The sequence below is a fragment of the Lactuca serriola genome, chromosome 3 (assembly GCF_051521515.1).
Source record: "Lactuca serriola cultivar US96UC23 chromosome 3, Lser_US96UC23_V15, whole genome shotgun sequence".
NCBI lineage: Eukaryota > Viridiplantae > Streptophyta > Magnoliopsida > Asterales > Asteraceae > Lactuca > Lactuca serriola.
This window is the reverse complement of record NC_136410.1, coordinates 124,883,261-124,903,757: the sequence shown is the minus strand read 5'-3', so window position 1 is coordinate 124,903,757 and position 20,497 is coordinate 124,883,261.

Here is a 20,497-nt window from a genome sequence, read left to right as displayed (position 1 = left end):
TGAATCATCTGAATGAGAAATCAGATTGAAGGGACTCGCCGAGTCTATGAGCTGACTCGACGAGTCGACTAGGGTATTTCCTCATTGGGACTGGATATGTGTGAGTCGGCGAATAGGTGCTGGGTAGTGAAACCCTAAATCCACGGGTTTGGGGTCTATATAATGAAACTTATAGCATCATTTGCGGCTCATGAGTTGCCCAACTTCACTGAAAGAAACCCTAGTCGCCTATTTGAGCTAAAAAAGAGAATGTTGAGCTTATATTGAGTATTTTGGTACGTCTTTGGAGTGGAACGAGATGGAATTCAAGAAAGGAACGAGAAGAGGATTTTAGATATGTTGATTGGCATCTAAGAGCTTTTGTCAAAGGTGAAAAGTTCATACCTTCATCATTCTTGTAGATAGTTCTCTTGATTTTTGGAAGGTTGGGTTTATGCCACCTTTATTTGGGGTTTTCAGCTTGCATAGTTGTCTTGAGGTTTAGACCTCAGATTTGGACCTTGTGAGGTCCCTAGAGTCCAAAGGTCCCAACTTTATTCACCCATATGAAGGATACTGTGCTTAACACATTTTGAGATCATGTTTTCATATGTTGGAGCAAAACCTACCATGCATGAATGTAAACATTGAAGCTTTATGTGACAATGGGGACTTCGGATACTAGATCTATTGTTTGGAGTAGTAGAGCTGCTTTGAATCATCTGAATGAGAAATCAGATTGAAGGGACTTGACGAGTCTATGAGCTGACTCGACGAGTCGACTAGGGTATTTCCTCATTGGGACTGGATATGTGTGACTCGGCGAGTAGGTGGTAGGTAGTGAAACCCTAAATCCACGGGTTTGGGGTCTATATAATGAAACTTATAGCATCATTTGCGGCTCATGAGTTGCCCAACTTCACTGAAAGAAACCCTAGTTGCCTATTTGAGCTAAAAGAGAGAATGTTGAGCTTATATTTATTATTTTGGTACATCTTTGGAGTGGAATGAGATGGAATTCAAGCAAGGAACGAGAAGAGGCTTTTAGATATGTTGCTTGGCATCTAAGAGCTTTTGTAAAAGGTGAAAAGTTCATACCTTCATCATTCTTGTAGATAGTTCTTTTGATTTTTGGAAGGTTGGGTTTATGCCACCTTTAATTGGGGTTTTGAGCTTGCATATTTCTCTTGAGGTTTAGACCTCAGATTTGGACCTTGTGAGGTCCCTAGAGTCCAAAGGTCCCAACTTTATTCACCCATATGAAGGATATTGTGCTTAACACATTGTGAGATCATGTTTTCATATGTTGGAGCAAAACCTACCATGCATGAATGTAAACATTGAAGCTTTATGTGACAATGGGGACTTGGTATACTAGATCTAGTCTTTGGAGTAGTATAGCTTCTTTGAATTATCTGAATGAGAAATCAGTTTGAAGGGACTTGACGAGTCTATGAGCTGACTCGACGAGTCGGCTAGCGTATTTCCGCATTGGTTCTGGATATGTGTGACTCGGCGAATAGGTGCTGGGTAGTGAAACCCTAAATCCTCGGGTTTGGGGCCTACATAAAGAAACTTATAGCCTCATTTGCGGCTCATGAGTTTCCCAACTTCACTGAGAGAAACCCTAGTCGCCTTTTTGAGCTAAAAAAGAGAATGTTGAGCTTATATTGAGTATTTTGGTACGTCTTTGGAGTGGAACGAGATGGAATTAAAGAAAGGAACGAGAAGCGGCTTTTAGATATGTTGATTGGCATCTAAGAGCTTTTGTAAAAGGTGAAAAGTTCATACCTTCATCATTCTTGTGGATAGTTCTCTAGATTTTTGGAAGGTTGGGTTTATGCCACCTTTATTTGGGGTTTTGAGCTTGCAGAGTTGTCTTGAGGTTTAGACCACAGATTTGGACCTTGTGAGGTCCCTAGAGTCCAAAGGTCCCAACTTTATTCACCCATATGAAGGATATTGTGCTTAACACATTGTGAGATCCTGTTTTCATATGTTGGAGCAAAACCTACCATGCATGAACGTAAACATTGAAGATTTATGTGACAATGGGGACTTGGGATACTAGATCTAGTGTTTGGAGTAGTAGAGCTGCTTTGAATCATCTGAATGAGAAATCAGATTGAAGGGACTCGCCGAGTCTATGAGCTGACTCGACGAGTCGACTAGGGTATTTCCTCATTGGGACTGGATATGTGTGAGTCGGCGAATAGGTGCTGGGTAGTGAAACCCTAAATCCACGGGTTTGGGGTCTATATAATGAAACTTATAGCATCATTTGCGGCTCATGAGTTGCCCAACTTCACTGAAAGAAACCCTAGTCGCCTATTTGAGCTAAAAAAGAGAATGTTGAGCTTATATTGAGTATTTTGGTACGTCTTTGGAGTGGAACGAGATGGAATTCAAGAAAGGAACGAGAAGAGGATTTTAGATATGTTGATTGGCATCTAAGAGCTTTTGTCAAAGGTGAAAAGTTCATACCTTCATCATTCTTGTAGATAGTTCTCTTGATTTTTGGAAGGTTGGGTTTATGCCACCTTTATTTGGGGTTTTCAGCTTGCATAGTTGTCTTGAGGTTTAGACCTCAGATTTGGACCTTGTGAGGTCCCTAGAGTCCAAAGGTCCCAACATTATTCACCCATATGAAGGATATTGTGCTTAACACATTTTGAGATCATGTTTTCATATGTTGGAGCAAAACCTACCATGCATGAATGTAAACATTGAAGGTTTATGTGACAATGGGGACTTGGGATACTAGATCTATTGTTTGGAGTAGTAGAGCTGCTTTGAATCATCTGAATGAGAAATCAGATTGAAGGGACTTGACGAGTCTATGAGCTGACTCGACGAGTCGACTAGGGTATTTCCTCATTGGGACTGGATATGTGTGACTCGGCGAGTAGGTGGTAGGTAGTGAAACCCTAAATCCACGGGTTTGGGGTCTATATAATGAAACTTATAGCATCATTTGCGGCTCATGAGTTGCCCAACTTCACTGAAAGAAACCCTAGTTGCCTATTTGAGCTAAAAGAGAGAATGTTGAGCTTATATTGATTATTTTGGTACATCTTTGGAGTGGAATGAGATGGAATTCAAGCAAGGAACGAGAAGAGGCTTTTAGATATGTTGCTTGGCATCTAAGAGCTTTTGTAAAAGGTGAAAAGTTCATACCTTCATCATTCTTGTAGATAGTTCTTTTGATTTTTAGAAGGTTGGGTTTATGCCACCTTTATTTGGGGTTTTGAGCTTGCATAGTTGTCTTGAGGTTTAGACCTCAGATTTGGACCTTGTGAGGTCCCTAGAGTCCAAAGGTCCCAACTTTATTCACCCACATGAAGGATATTGTGCTTAACACATTGTGAGATCATGTTTTCATATGTTGGAGCAAAACCTACCATGCATGAATGTAAACATTGAAGCTTTATGTGACAATGGGGACTTGGTATACTAGATCTAGTCTTTGGAGTAGTAGAGCTTCTTTGAATTATCTGAATGAGAAATCAGTTTGAAGGGACTTGACGAGTCTATGAGCTAACTCGACGAGTCGGCTAGCGTATTTCCGCATTGGTTCTGGATATGTGTGACTCGGCGAATAGGTGCTGGGTAGTGAAACCCTAAATCCTCGGGTTTGGGGCCTATATAAAGAAACTTATAGCCTCATTTGCGGCTAATGAGTTTCCCAACTTCACTGAGAGAAACCCTAGTCGCCTTTTTGAGCTAAAAAAGAGAATGTTGAGCTTATATTGAGTATTTTGGTACGTCTTTGGAGTGGAACGAGATGGAATTAAAGAAAGGAACGAGAAGCGGCTTTTAGATATGTTGATTGGCATCTAAGAGCTTTTGTAAAAGGTGAAAAGTTCATACCTTCATCATTCTTGTGGATAGTTTTCTAGATTTTTGGAAGGTTGGGTTTATGCCACCTTTATTTGGGGTTTTGAGCTTGCAGAGTTGTCTTAAGGTTTAGACCACAGATTTGGACCTTGTGAGGTCCCTAGAGTCCAAAGGTCCCAACTTTATTCACCCATATGAAGGATATTGTGCTTAACACATTGTGAGATCATGTTTTCATATGTTGGAGCAAAACCTACCATGCATGAACGTAAACATTGAAGCTTTATGTGACAATGGGGACTTGGGATACTAGATCTAGTCTTTGGAGTAGTAGAGCTTCTTTGAATCATCTGAATGAGAAATCAGTTTGGAGGGACTTGGCGAGTCTATGAGCTGACTCGACGAGTCGGCTAGCGTATTTCACCATTGGTTCTGGATATGTGTGACTCGGCGAATAGGTGCTGGGTAGTGAAACCCTAAATCCTCGGGTTTGGGGCTTATATAAAGAAACTTATAGCCTCATTTGCGGCTCATGAGTTTCCCAACTTCACTGAGAGAAACCCTAGTCGCCTTTTCGAGCTAAAAAAAGAGAATGTTGAGCTTATATTGAGTATTTTGGTACGTCTTTGGAGTGGAACGAGATGGAATTCAAGAAAGGAACGAGAAGCGGCATTTAGATATGTTGATTGGCATCTAAGAGCTTTTGTAAAAGGTGAAAAGTTCATACCTTCATCATTCTTGTAGATAGTTCTCTTGATTTTTGGAAGGTTGGGTTTATGCCACCTTTATTTGGGGTTTTGAGCTTGCATAGTTGTCTTGAGGTTTAGACCTCAGATTTGGACCTTGTGAGGTCCCTAGAGTCCAAAGGTCCCAACTTTATTCACCCATATGAAGGATATTGTGCTTAACACATTGTGAGATCATGTTTTCATATGTTGGAGCAAAACCTACCATGCATGAATGTAAACATTGAAGCTTTATGTGACAATGGGGACTTGGGATACTAGATCTAGTCTTTGGAGTAGTAGAGCTTCTTTGAATCATCTGAATGAGAAATCAGTTTGAAGGGACTTGACGAGTCTATGAGCTGACTCGACGAGTCGGCTAGCGTATTTCACCATTGGTTCTGGATATGTGTGACTCGGCGAATAGGTGCTGGGTAGTGAAACCCTAAATCCTCGGGTTTGGGGCCTATATAAAGAAACTTATAGCCTCATTTGCGGCTCATGAGTTTCCCAACTTCACTGAGAGAAACCCTAGTCGCCTTTTTGAGCTAAAAAAGAGAATGTTGAGCTTATATTGAGTATTTTGGTACGTCTTTGGAGTGGAACGAGATGGAATTCAAGAAAGGAACGAGAAGCGGCTTTTAGATATGTTGATTGGCATCTAAGAGCTTTTTTAAAAGGTGAAAAGTTCATACCTTCATCATTTTTGTGGATAGTTCTCTTGATTTTTGGAAGGTTGGGTTTATGCCACCTTTATTTGGGGTTTTGAGTTTGCAGAGTTGTCTTGAGGTGTAGACCTCAGATTTGGACCTTGTGAGGTCCCTAGAGTCCAAAGGTCCCAACTTTATTCACCCATATGAAGGATATTGTGCTTAACACATTGTGAGATCTTGTTTTCATATGTTGGAGCAAAACCTACCATGCATGAACGTAAACATTGAAGCTTTATGTGACAATGGGGACTTGGGATACTAGATCTAGTGTTTGGAGTAGTAGAGCTGCTTTGAGTCATCTGAATGAGAAATCAGATTGAAGGGACTCGCCGAGTCTATGAGCTGACTCGACGAGTCGGCTAGGGTATTTCCTCATTGGGCCTGGATATGTGTGAGTCGGCGAGTAGGTGCTGGGTAATGAAACCCTAAATCCACGGGTTTGGGGTCTATATAATGAAACTTATAGCATCATTTGCGGCTCATGAGTTGCCCAACTTCACTGAGAGAAACCCTAGTCGCCTTTTTGAGCTAAAAGAGAGAATGTTGAGCTTATATTGAGTATTTTGGTACATCTTTGGAATGGAACGACATGGAATTCAACCAAGGAACGAGAAGAGGCTTTTAGATATGTTGCTTGCCATCTAAGAGCTTTTGTAAAAGGTGAAAAGTTCATACCTTCATCATTCTTGTAGATAGTTCTCTTGATTTTTGGAAGGTTGGGTTTATGCCACCTTTATTTGGGGTTTTGAGCTTGCATAGTTGTCTTGAGGTTTAGACCTCAGATTTGGACCTTGTGAGGTCCCTAGAGTCCAAAGGTCCCAACTTTATTCACCCATATGAAGGATATTGTGCTTAACACATTGTGAGATCATGTTTTCATATGTTGGAGCAAAACCTACCATGCATGAACGTAAACATTGAAGCTTTATGTGACAATGGGGACTTGGGATACTAGATCTAGTGTTTGGAGTAGTAGAGCTGCTTTGAATCATCTGAATAAGAAATCAAATTGAAGGAAATTGAAGAGTCAATGAGCTGACTCGACGAGTCGGCTAGGGTATTTCCACATTGGGTCTGGATATGTGTGACTCGGCGAGTAGGTATTGGGTACTGAAACCCTAAATCCCCGGGTTTGAGGCCTATATAAAGAAACTTATAGCATCATTTGCGGCTCATGAGTTGCCCAACTTCACTGAGAGAAACCCTAGTCGCCTTTTTGAGCTAAATGAGAGAATGTTGAGCTTATATTGAGTATTTTGGTACATCTTTGGAGTGGAACGAGATGGAATTCAAGCAAGGAACAAGAAGAGGCTTTTAGATATGTTGCTTGGCATCTAAGAGCTTTTGTAAAACGTGAAAAGTTCATACCTTCATCATTCTTGTGGATAGTTCTCTTGATTTTTGGAAGGTTGGGTTTATGCCACCTTTATTTGGGGTTTTGAGCTTGCAGAGTTGTCTTGAGGTTTAGACCTCAGATTTGGACCTTGTGAGGTCCCTAGAGTCCAAAGGTCCCAACTTTATTCACCCATATGAAGGATATTGTGCTTAACACATTGTGAGATCATGTTTTCATATGTTGGAGCAAAACCTACCATGCATGAACGTAAACATTGAAGCTTTATGTGACAATGGGGACTTGGGATACTAGATCTAGTGTTTGGAGTGGTAGAGCTGATTTGAATCATCTGAATAAGAAATCAAATTGAAGGAAATTGAAGAGTCTATGAGCTGACTCGACGAGTCGGCTAGGGTATTTCCACATTGGGTCTGGATATGTGTGACTCGGCGAGTAGGTATTGGGTACTGAAACCCTAAATCCCCGGGTTTGAGGCCTATATAAAGAAACTTATAGCATCATTTGCGGCTCATGAGTTGCCCAACTTCACTGAGAGAAACCCTAGTCGCCTTTTTGAGCTAAATGAGAGAATGTTGAGCTTATATTGAGTATTTTGGTACATCTTTGGAGTGGAACGAGATGGAATTCAAGCAAGGAACAAGAAGAGGCTTTTAGAGATGTTGCTTGGCATCTAAGAGCTTTTGTAAAACGTGAAAAGTTCATACCTTTATCATTCTTGTGGATAGTTCTCTTGATTTTTGGAAGGTTGGGTTTATGCCACCTTTATTTGGGATTTTGAGCTTGCAGAGTTGTCTTGAGGTTTAGACCTCAGATTTGGACCTTGTGAGGTCCCTAGAGTCCAAAGGTCCCAACTTTATTCACCCATATGAAGGATATTGTGCTTAACACATTGTGAGATCATGTTTTCATATGTTGGAGCAAAACCTACCATGCATGAACGTAAACATTGAAGCTTTATGTGACAATGGGGACTTGGGATACTAGATCTAGTGTTTGGAGTAGTAGAGCTGCTTTCAATCATCTGAATGAGAAATCAAATTGAAGGAAATTGACGAGTCTATGAGCTGACTCGATGAGTCGGCTAGGGTATTTCCACATTGGGTCTAGATATGTGTGACTCGGCGAGTAGGTGCTGGGTAGTGAAACCCTAAATCCCCGGCTTTGAGGCCTATATAAAGAAACTTATAGCATCATTTGCGGCTCATGAGTTGCCCAACTTCACTGAGAGAAACCCTAGTCGCCTTTTTGAGCTAAAAGAGAGAATGTTGAGCGTATGTTGAGTATTTTGGTACATCTTTGGAGTGGAACGAGATGGAATTCAAGCAAGGAACGAGAAGAGGCTTTTAGATATGTTGCTTGGCATCTAAGAGCTTTTGTAAAAGGTGAAAAGTTCATAGCTTCATCATTCTTGTGGATAGTTCTCTTGATTTTTGGAAGTTTGGGTTTATGCCACCTTTATTTGGGGTTTTGTGCTTGCAGAGTTGTCTTCAGGTTTAGACCTCAGATTTGGACCTTGTGAGGTCCCTAGAGTCCAAAGGTCCCAACTTTATTCACCCATATGAAGGATATTGTGCTTAACACATTGTGAGATCATGTTTTCATATGTTGGAGCAAAACCTACCATGCATGAACGTAAACATTGAAGCTTTATGTGACAATGGGGACTTGGGATACTAGATCTAGTGTTTGGAGTAGTAGAGCTGCTTTGAATCATCTGAATGAGAAATCAGATTGAAGGGACTCGCCGAGTCTATGAGCTGACTCGACGAGTCGGCTAGGGTATTTCCACATTGGGTCTGGATATGTGTGACTCGGCGAGTAGGTGCTGGGTAGTGAAACCCTAAATCCCCGGCTTTGAGGCCTATATAAAGAAACTTATAGCATCATTTGCGGCTCATGAGTTGCCCAACTTCACTGAGAGAAACCCTAGTCGCCTTTTTGAGCTAAAAGAGAGAATGTTGAGCGTATGTTGAGTATTTTGGTACATCTTTGGAGTGGAACGAGATGGAATTCAAGCAAGGAACGAGAAGAGGCTTTTAGATATGTTGCTTGGCATCTAAGAGCTTTTGTAAAAGGTGAAAAGTTCATAGCTTCATCATTCTTGTGGATAGTTCTCTAGATTTTTGGAAGTTTGGGTTTATGCCACCTTTATTTGGGGTTTTGTGCTTGCAGAGTTGTCTTCAGGTTTAGACCTCAGATTTGGACCTTGTGAGGTCCCTAGAGTCCAAAGGTCCCAACTTTATTCACCCATATGAAGGATATTGTGCTTAACACATTGTGAGATCATGTTTTCATATGTTGGAGCAAAACCTACCATGCATGAACGTAAACATTGAAGCTTTATGTGACAATGGGGACTTGGGATACTAGATCTAGTGTTTGGAGTAGTAGAGCTGCTTTGAATCATCTGAATGAGAAATCAGATTGAAGGGACTCGCCGAGTCTATGAGCTGACTCGACGAGTCGGCTAGGGTATTTCCACATTGGGTCTGGATATGTGTGACTCGGCGAGTAGGTGCTGGGTAGTGAAACCCTAAATCCCCGGCTTTGAGGCCTATATAAAGAAACTTATAGCATCATTTGCGGCTCATGAGTTGCCCAACTTCACTGAGAGAAACCCTAGTCGCCTTTTTGAGCTAAATGAGAGAATGTTGAGCTTATATTGAGTATTTTGGTACATCTTTGGAGTGGAACGAGATGGAATTCAAGCAAGGAACAAGAAGAGGCTTTTAGATATGTTGCTTGGCATCTAAGAGCTTTTGTAAAACGTGAAAAGTTCATACCTTCATCATTCTTGTGGATAGTTCTCTTGATTTTTGGAAGGTTGGGTTTATGCCACCTTTATTTGGGGTTTTGAGCTTGCAGAGTTGTCTTGAGGTTTAGACCTCAGATTTGGACCTTGTGAGGTCCCTAGAGTCCAAAGGTCCCAACTTTATTCACCCATATGAAGGATATTGTGCTTAACACATTGTGAGATCATGTTTTCATATGTTGGAGCAAAACCTACCATGCATGAACGTAAACATTGAAGCTTTATGTGACAATGGGGACTTGGGATACTAGATCTAGTGTTTGGAGTGGTAGAGCTGATTTGAATCATCTGAATAAGAAATCAAATTGAAGGAAATTGAAGAGTCTATGAGCTGACTCGACGAGTCGGCTAGGGTATTTCCACATTGGGTCTGGATATGTGTGACTCGGCGAGTAGGTATTGGGTACTGAAACCCTAAATCCCCGGGTTTGAGGCCTATATAAAGAAACTTATAGCATCATTTGCGGCTCATGAGTTGCCCAACTTCACTGAGAGAAACCCTAGTCGCCTTTTTGAGCTAAATGAGAGAATGTTGAGCTTATATTGAGTATTTTGGTACATCTTTGGAGTGGAACGAGATGGAATTCAAGCAAGGAACAAGAAGAGGCTTTTAGAGATGTTGCTTGGCATCTAAGAGCTTTTGTAAAACGTGAAAAGTTCATACCTTTATCATTCTTGTGGATAGTTCTCTTGATTTTTGGAAGGTTGGGTTTATGCCACCTTTATTTGGGATTTTGAGCTTGCAGAGTTGTCTTGAGGTTTAGACCTCAGATTTGGACCTTGTGAGGTCCCTAGAGTCCAAAGGTCCCAACTTTATTCACCCATATGAAGGATATTGTGCTTAACACATTGTGAGATCATGTTTTCATATGTTGGAGCAAAACCTACCATGCATGAACGTAAACATTGAAGCTTTATGTGACAATGGGGACTTGGGATACTAGATCTAGTGTTTGGAGTAGTAGAGCTGCTTTCAATCATCTGAATGAGAAATCAAATTGAAGGAAATTGACGAGTCTATGAGCTGACTCGATGAGTCGGCTAGGGTATTTCCACATTGGGTCTAGATATGTGTGACTCGGCGAGTAGGTGCTGGGTAGTGAAACCCTAAATCCCCGACTTTGAGGCCTATATAAAGAAACTTATAGCATCATTTGCGGCTCATGAGTTGCCCAACTTCACTGAGAGAAACCCTAGTCGCCTTTTTGAGCTAAAAGAGAGAATGTTGAGCGTATGTTGAGTATTTTGGTACATCTTTGGAGTGGAACGAGATGGAATTCAAGCAAGGAACGAGAAGAGGCTTTTAGATATGTTGCTTGGCATCTAAGAGCTTTTGTAAAAGGTGAAAAGTTCATAGCTTCATCATTCTTGTGGATAGTTCTCTTGATTTTTGGAAGTTTGGGTTTATGCCACCTTTATTTGGGGTTTTGTGCTTGCAGAGTTGTCTTCAGGTTTAGACCTCAGATTTGGACCTTGTGAGGTCCCTAGAGTCCAAAGGTCCCAACTTTATTCACCCATATGAAGGATATTGTGCTTAACACATTGTGAGATCATGTTTTCATATGTTGGAGCAAAACCTACCATGCATGAACGTAAACATTGAAGCTTTATGTGACAATGGGGACTTGGGATACTAGATCTACTGTTTGGAGTAGTAGAGCTGCTTTGAATCATCTGAATGAGAAATCAGATTGAAGGGACTCGCCGAGTCTATGAGCTGACTCGACGAATCGGCTAGGGTATTTCCACATTGGGTCTGGATATGTGTGACTCGGCGAGTAGGTGCTGGGTAGTGAAACCCTAAATCCCCGGCTTTGAGGCCTATATAAAGAAACTTATAGCATCATTTGCGGCTCATGAGTTGCCCAACTTCACTGAGAGAAACCCTAGTCGCCTTTTTGAGCTAAAAGAGAGAATGTTGAGCGTATATTGAGTATTTTGGTACATCTTTGGAGTGGAACGAGATGGAATTCAAGCAAGGAACGAGAAGAGGCTTTTAGATATGTTGCTTGGCATCTAAGAGCTTTTGTAAAAGGTGAAAAGTTCATACCTTCATCATTCTTGTGGATAGTTCTCTTGATTTTTGGAAGTTTGGGTTTATGCCACCTTTATTTGGGGTTTTGAGCTTGCAGAGTTGTCTTGAGGTTTAGACCTCAGATTTGGACCTTGTGAGGTCCCTAGAGTCCAAAGGTCCCAACTTTATTCACCCATATGAAGGATATTGTGCTTAACACATTGTGAGATCATGTTTTCATATGTTGGAGCAAAACCTACCATGCATGAACGTAAACATTGAAGCTTTATGTGACAATGGGGACTTGGGATACTAGATCTAGAGTTTGGAGTAGTAGAGCTGCTTTGAATCATCTGAATGAGAAATCAGATTGAAGGGACTCGCCGAGTCTATGAGCTGACTCGACGAGTCGGCTAGGGTATTTCCCCATTGGGTCTGGATATGTGTGAGTTGGCGAGTAGGTGCTGGGTAGTGAAACCCTAAATCCCCGGGTTTGGGTCCTATATAATGAAACTTATAGCCTCATTTGCTGCTCATGAGTTGCCCAACTTCACTAAGAGTAACCCTAGTCACTTTTTTGAGCTAAAAGAGAGAATGTTGAGTTTATATTAAGTAGTTTGGTACATCTTTGGAGAGGAAGACATGGAATTCAAGCAAGGAACGAGAAGAGGCTTTTAGATACGTTGGTTGGCATCTAAGAGCTTCTGTAAAAGGTGAAAAGTTCATACCTTTATGATTCTTGTGGATAAATCTCTTGATTCTTGGAAGGTTAGGATTTATGCCACCTTTATTTGGGGTTTTGAGCTTGCAGAGTTGTCTTGAGGTTTAGACCTTAGATTTGGACCTTGTGAGGTTCCTAGAGTCCAAAGGTCCCAAATTTGTTCATCCATATGAAGGATATTGGGCTTAACACATTGTGAGATCATGTTTTGGTATGTTGGAACAAAAACTACCATGCATGAACGTAAACATTGAAGCTTTATGTGACAATGGGGAATTGGGATACTAGATCTAGTGTTTTGTAGAGATTCTTTGAATCATCTGAATGAGAAATCAGATTGAAGGGACTTGACGAGTCTATGAGCTGACTCGCCGAGTCGGCTAGGGTATTTCCAAATTGGGTCTGGATTTGTGTGACTCGGCGAGTAGGTGTCGGGTAGTGAAACCCTAAATCCCCGGGTTTGGGGCCTATATAAAGAAACTTATAGCATCATTTGCGGCTCATGAGTTACCCCACTTCACTGAGAGAAACCCTAGTCTCCTTTTTGAGCTAAAAGAGAGAATGTTGAGCTTATATTGAGTATTTTGGTACATCTTTGGAGGGGAAGAGATGGAATTCAAGCAAGGAACGAGAAGAGGCTTTTAGATATGTTGCTTGGCATCTAAGAGATTCTATAAAAGGTTAAAAGTTCATACCTTCATCATTCTTGTGGATAGATCTCTTGATTTTGGGAAGGTTGGGTTTATGCCACCTTTATTTGGGGTTTTGAGCTTGCATAGTTGTCTTGAGGTTTAGACCTCAGATTTGGACCTTGTGAGGTCCCTAGAGTCCAAAGGTCCCAACATTGTGAGATCATGTTTTCATATGTTGGAGCAAAACCTACCATGCATGAACGTAAACATTGAAGCTTTATATGACAATGGGGACTTGGGATACTAGATCTAGTGTTTGGAGTAGTAGAGCTGCTTTGAATCATCTGAATGAGAAATCAAATTGAAGGAAATTGACGAGTCTATGAGCTGACTCGACGAGTCGGCAAGGGTATTTCCACATTGGGTCTGGATATGTGTGACTCGGCGAGTAGGTGTTGGTTACTGAAACCCTAAATCCCCGGGTTTGAGGCCTATATAAAGAAACTTATAGCATCATTTGCGGCCCATGAGTTGCCCAACTTCACTGAGAGAAACCCTTGTCGCCTTTTTGAGCTAAAAGAGAGAATGTTGAGCATATATTGAGTATTTTGGTACATCTTTAAAGTGGAACGAGATGGAATTCAATCAAGGAACAAGAAGAGGCTTTTAGATATGTTGCTTGGCATCTAAGAGCTTTTGTAAAAGGTGAAAAGTTCATACCTTCATCATTCTTGTGGATAGTTCTCTTGATTTTTGGAAGGTTGGGTTTATGCCACCTTTATTTGGGGTTTTGAGCTTGCAGAGTTGTCTTGAGGTTTAGACCTCAGATTTGCACCTTGTGAGGTCCCTAGAGTCCAAAGGTCCCAACTTTATTCACCCATATGAAGGATATTGTGGTTAACACATTGTGAGATCATGTTTTCATATGTTGGAGCAAAACCTACCATGCATGAACGCAAACATTCAAGATTTATGTGACAATGGGGACTTGGGATACGAGATCTAGTGTTTGGAGTAGTAGATCTGCTTTGAATCATCTAAATGAGAAATCAGATTGAAGGGACTCGCCGAGTCTATGAGCTGACTCGACGAGTCGGCTAGGGTATTTCCCCATTGGGTCTGGATATGTGTGAGTCGGCGAGTAGGTGCTGGTTAGTGAAACCGTAAATCCCCGGGTTTGGGGCCTATATAATGAAACTGATAGCCTCATTTGCTGCTCATGAGTTGCCCAACTTCACTAAGAGAAACCCTAGTCACTTTTTTGAGCTAAAAGAGAGAATGTTGAGCTTATATTGAGTATTTTGGTACATCTTTGGAGTGGAACGAGATGGAATTCAAGCAAGGAACGGGAAGAGGCTTTTAGATATGTTGCTTGGCATCTAAGAGCTTTTGTAAAAGGTGAAAAGTTCATACCTTCATCATTCTTGTAGATAGTTCTCTTGATTTTTGGAAGGTTGGGTTTATGCCACCTTTATTTGGGGTTTTGAGCTTGCATAGTTTTCTTGAGGTTTAGACCTCAGATTTGGACCTTGTGAGGTCCCTAGAGTCCAAAGGTCCCAACTTTATTCGCCCATATGAAGGATATTGTGCTTAACACATTGTGAGATCATGTTTTCATATGTTGGAGCAAAACCTACCATGCATGAACGTAAACATTAAAGCTTTATGTGACAATGGGGACTTGGGATACTAGATCTAGTGTTTTGTAGAGCTTCTTTGAATCATCTGAATGAGAAATCAGATTGACGGGACTTGACGAGTCTATGAGCTGACTCGCCGAGTCCGCTAGGGTATTTCCACATTGGGTCTGGATATGTGTGACTCGGCGAGTAGGTGTTGGGTAATGAAACCCTAAATCCCCAGGTTTGGGGCCTATATAAAGAAACTTATAGCATCATTTGCGGCTCATGAGTTGCCCAACTTCACTGAGAGAAACCCTAGTTGATTTTTTGAGCTAAAATAGAGAATGTTGAGTTTATATTGAGTATTTTGTTACATCTTTGGAGAGGAAGAGATGCAATTCAAGCAAGGAATGAGAATAGGCTTTTAGATATGTTGGTTGGCACCTAAGAGCTTCTGTAAAAAGGTGAAAATTTCATACCTTTATCATTCTTGTGGATAAATCTCGTGATTTTTGGAAGGTTAGAATTTATGCCACCTTTATTTGGGGTTTTGAGCTTGCAGAGTTGTCTTGAGGTTTAGACCTCAGATTTGGACCTTGTGAGGTCCCTAGAGTTCAAGGATCCCAAATTTATTCACCCATATGAAGGATATTGTGCTTAACACATTGTGAGATCATGTTTTGGTATGTTGGAACAAAAACTACCATGCATGAACGTAAACATTGAAGCTTTATGTCACAATGGGGAATTGGGATATTAGATCTAGTGTTTTGTAGAGATTCTTTGAATCATCTGAATGAGAAATCAGATTGAAGGGACTTGACGAGTCTATGAGCTGACTTGCTGAGTCGGCTAGGGTATTTCCAAATTGGGTCTGGATATGTGTGACTCGGCGAGTAGGTGTCGGGTAGTGAAACCCTAAATCCCCGGGTTTGGGGCCTATATAAAGAAACTTATAGCATCATTTGTGGCTCATGAGTTGCCCCACTTCACTGAGAGAAACCCTAGTCGCCTTTTTGAGCTAAAAGAGAGAATGTTGAGCTTATATTGAGTATTTTGGTACATCTTTGGAGGGGAACGAGATGGAATTCAAGCAAGGAACGAGAAGAGGCTTTTAGATATGTTGCTTGTCATCTAAGAGCTTTTGTAAAAGGTGAAAAGTTCATACCTTCATCATTCTTGTGGATAGTTCTCTTGATTTTTGGAAGGTTATGGTTTATGCCACCTTTATTTGAGGTTTTGAGCTTGCAGAGTTGTCTTGAGGTTTAGACCTCAGATTTGGACCTTGTGAGGTCCCTAGAGTCCAAAGGTCCCAACTTTATTCACCCATATGAAGGATATTGTGCTTAACACATTGTGAGATCATGTTTTCATATGATGGAGCAAAACCTACCATGCATGAACGTAAACATTGAAGCTTTATGTGACAATGGGGACTTGGGATACTAGATCTAGTGTTTGGAGTAGTAGAGTTGCTTTGAATCATCTGAATGAGAAATCAAATTGAAGGAAATTGACGAGTCTATGAGCTGACTCGACGAGTCGGCTAGGGTATTTCCACATTGGGTCTGGATATGTGTGACTCGGCGAGTAGGTGTTGGGTACTGAAACCCTAAATCCCCGGGTTTGAGGCCTATATAAAGAAACTTATAGCATCATTTGCGGCTCATGAGTTGCCCAACTTCACTGAGAGAAACCCTAGTCGCCTTTTTAAGCTAAAAGAGAGAATGTTGAGCTTATATTGAGTATTTTGGTACATCTTTGGAGTGGAACGAGATGGAATTCAAGCAAGGAACGAGAAGAGGCTTTTAGATATGTTGCTTGGCATCTAAGAGCTTTTGTAAAAGGTGAAAAGTTCATACCTTCATCATTCTTGTGGATAGTTCTCTTGATTTTTGGAAGGTTGGGTTTATGCCACCTTTATTTGGGGTTTTGAACTTGCAGAGTTGTCTTGAGGATTAGACCCCAGATTTGCAACTTGTGAGGTCCCTAGAGTCCAAAGGTCCCAACTTTATTCACCCATATGAAGGATATTGTGGTTAACACATTGTGAGATCATGTTTTCATATGTTGGAGCAAAACCTACCATGCATGAACGTAAACATTCAAGATTTATGTGACAATGGGGACTTGGGATACGAGATCTAGTGTTTGGACTAGTAGATCTGCTTTGAATCATCTGAATGAGAAATCAGATTGAAGGGACTCGCCGAGTCTATGAGCTGACTCGACGAGTCGGCTACGGTATTTCCCCATTGGGTCTGGATATGTGTGAGTCGGCGAGTAGGTGCTGGGTAGTGAAACCGTAAATCCCCGGGTTTGGGGCCTATATAATGAAACTTATAGCCTCATTTGCTGCTCATGAGTTGCCCAACTTCACAAAGAGAAACCCTAGTCACTTTTTTGAGCTAAAAGAGAGAATGTTGAGCTTATATTGAGTATTTTGGTACATCTTTGGAGTGGAACGAGATGGAATTCAAGCAAGGAACGAGAAGAGGCTTTTAGATATGTTGCTTGGCATCTAAGAGCTTTTGTAAAAGGTGAAAAGTTCATACCTTCATCATTCTTGTAGATAGTTCTCTTGATTTTTGGAAGGTTGGGTTTATGCCACCTTTATTTGGGGTTTTGAGCTTGCATAGTTGTCTTGAGGTTTAGACCTCAGATTTGGACCTTGTGAGGTCCTTAGAGTCCAAAGGTCCCAACTTTATTCACCCATATGAAGGATATTGTGCTTAACACATTGTGAGATCATGTTTTCATATGTTGGAGCAAAACCTACCATGCATGAACGTAAACATTGAAGCTTTATGTGACAATGGGGACTTGGGATACTAGATCTAGTGTTTTGTAGAGCTTCTTTGAATCATCTGAATGAGAAATCAGATTGACGGGACTTGACGAGTCTATGAGCTGACTCGCCGAGTCCGCTAGGGTATTTCCACATTGGGTCTAGATATGTGTGACTCGGCGAGTAGGTGTTGGGTAATGAAACCCTAAATCCAAAGGTTTGGGGCCTATATAAAGAAACTTAGAGCATCATTTGCGGCTCATGAGTTGCCCAACTTCACTGAGAGAAACCCTAGTTGATTTTTTGAGCTAAAAGAGAGAATGTTGAGCTTATATTGAGTATTTTGGTACATCTTTGGAGAGGAAGAGATGCAATTCAAGCAAGGAATGAGAATAGGCTTTTAGATATGTTTGTTGGCACCTAAGAGCTTCTGTAAAAGGTGAAAATTTCATACCTTTATCATTCTTGTGGATAAATCTCTTGATTTTTGGAAGGTTAGAATTTATGCCACCTTTATTTGGGGTTTTGAGCTTGCAGAGTTGTCTTGAGGTTTAGACCTCAGATTTGGACCTTGTGAGGTCCCTAGAGTTCAAGGATCCCAAATTTATTCACCCATACGAAGGATATTGTGCTTAACACATTGTGAGATCATGTTTTGGTATGTTGGAACAAAAACTACCATGCATGAACGTAAACATTGAAGCTTTATGTGACAATGGGGAATTGGGATACTAGATCTAGTGTTTTGTAGAGATTCTTTGAATCATCTGAATGAGAAATCAGATTGAAGGGACTTGACGAGTCTATGAGCTGACTCGCTGAGTCGGCTAGGGTATTTCCAAATTGGGTCTGGATATGTGTGACTCGGCGAGTAGGTGTCGGGTAGTGAAACCCTAAATCCCCGGGTTTGGGGCCTATATAAAGAAACTTATAGCATCATTTGCGGCTCATGAGTTGCCCAACTTCACTGAGAGAAACCCTAGTCGCCTTTTTGAGCTAAAAGAGAGAATGTTGAGCTTATATTGAGTATTTTGGTACATCTTTGGAGTGGAACGAGATGGAATTCAAGCAAGGAACGAGAAGAGGCTTTTAGATATGTTGCTTGGCATCTAAGAGCTTTTGTAAAAGGTGAAAAGTTCATACCTTCATCATTCTTGTGGATAGTTCTCTTGATTTTTGGAAGGTTGGGTTTATGCCACCTTTATTTGGGGTTTTGAACTTGCAGAGTTGTCTTGAGGTTTAGACCTCAGATTTGCAACTTGTGAGGTCCCTAGAGTCCAAAGGTCCCAACTTTATTCACCCATATGAAGGATATTGTGGTTAACACATTGTGAGATCATGTTTTCATATGTTGGAGCAAAACCTACCATGCATGAACGTAAACATTCAAGATTTATGTGACAATGGGGACTTGGGATACGAGATCTAGTGTTTGGAGTAGTAGATCTGCTTGGAATCATCTGAATGAGAAATCAGATTGAAGGGACTCGCCGAGTCTATGAGCTGACTCGACGAGTCGGCTAGGGTATTTCCCCATTGGGTCTGGATATGTGTGAGTCGGCGAGTAGGTGCTGGGTAGTGAAACCGTAAATCCCCGGGTTTGGAGCCTATATAATGAAACTTATAGCCTCATTTGCTGCTCATGAGTTGCCCGACTTCACTAAGAGAAACCCTACTCACTTTTTTGAGCTAAAAGAGAGAATGTTGAGCTTATATTGAGTATTTTGGTACATCTTTGGAGTGGAACGAGATGGAATTCAAGCAAGGAACGAGAAGAGGCTTTTACATATGTTGCTTGGCATCTAAGAGCTTTTGTAAAAGGTGAAAAGTTCATACCTTCATCATTCTTGTAGATAGTTCTCTTGATTTTTGGAAGGTTGGGTTTATGCCACCTTTATTTGGGGTTTTGAGCTTGCATAGTTGTCTTGAGGTTTAGACCTCAGATTTGGACCTTGTGAGGTCCTTAGAGTCCAAAGGTCCCAACTTTATTCACCCATATGAAGGATATTGTGCTTAACACATTGTGAGATCATGTTTTCATATGTTGGAGCAAAACCTACCATGCATGAACGTAAACATTGAAGCTTTATGTGACAATGGGGACTTGGGATACTAGATCTAGTGTTTTGTAGAGCTTCTTTGAATCATCTGAATGAGAAATCAGATTGACGGGACTTGACGAGTCTATGAGCTGACTCGCCGAGTCCGCTAGGGTATTTCCACATTGGGTCTAGATATGTGTGACTCGGCGAGTAGGTGTTGGGTAATGAAACCCTAAATCCAAAGGTTTGGGGCCTATATAAAGAAACTTAGAGCATCATTTGCGGCTCATGAGTTGCCCAACTTCACTGAGAGAAACCCTAGTTGATTTTTTGAGCTAAAAGAGAGAATGTTGAGCTTATATTGAGTATTTTGGTACATCTTTGGAGAGGAAGAGATGCAATTCAAGCAAGGAATGAGAATAGGCTTTTAGATATGTTTGTTGGCACCTAAGAGCTTCTGTAAAAGGTGAAAATTTCATACCTTTATCATTCTTGTGGATAAATCTCTTGATTTTTGGAAGGTTAGAATTTATGCCACCTTTATTTGGGGTTTTGAGCTTGCAGAGTTGTCTTGAGGTTTAGACCTCAGATTTGGACCTTGTGAGGTCCCTAGAGTTCAAGGATCCCAAATTTATTCACCCATACGAAGGATATTGTGCTTAACACATTGTGAGATCATGTTTTGGTATGTTGGAACAAAAACTACCATGCATGAACGTAAACATTGAAGCTTTATGTGACAATGGGGAATTGGGATACTAGATCTAGTGTTTTGTAGAGATTCTTTGAATCATCTGAATGAGAAATCAGATTGAAGGGACTTGACGAGTCTATGAGCTGACTCGCTGAGTCGGCTAGGGTATTTCCAAATTGGGTCTGGATATGTGTGACTCGGCGAGTAGGTGTCGGGTAGTGAAACCCTAAATCCCCGGGTTTGGGGCCTATATAAAGAAACTTATAGCATCATTTGCGGCTCATGAGTTGCCCAACTTCACTGAGAGAAACCCTAGTCGCCTTTTTGAGCTAAAAGAGAGAATGTTGAGCTTATATTGAGTATTTTGGTACATCTTTGGAGTGGAACGAGATGGAATTCAAGCAAGGAACGAGAAGAGGCTTTTAGATATGTTGCTTGGCATCTAAGAGCTTTTGTAAAAGGTGAAAAGTTCATACCTTCATCATTCTTGTGGATAGTTCTCTTGATTTTTGGAAGGTTGGGTTTATGCCACCTTTATTTGGGGTTTTGAACTTGCAGAGT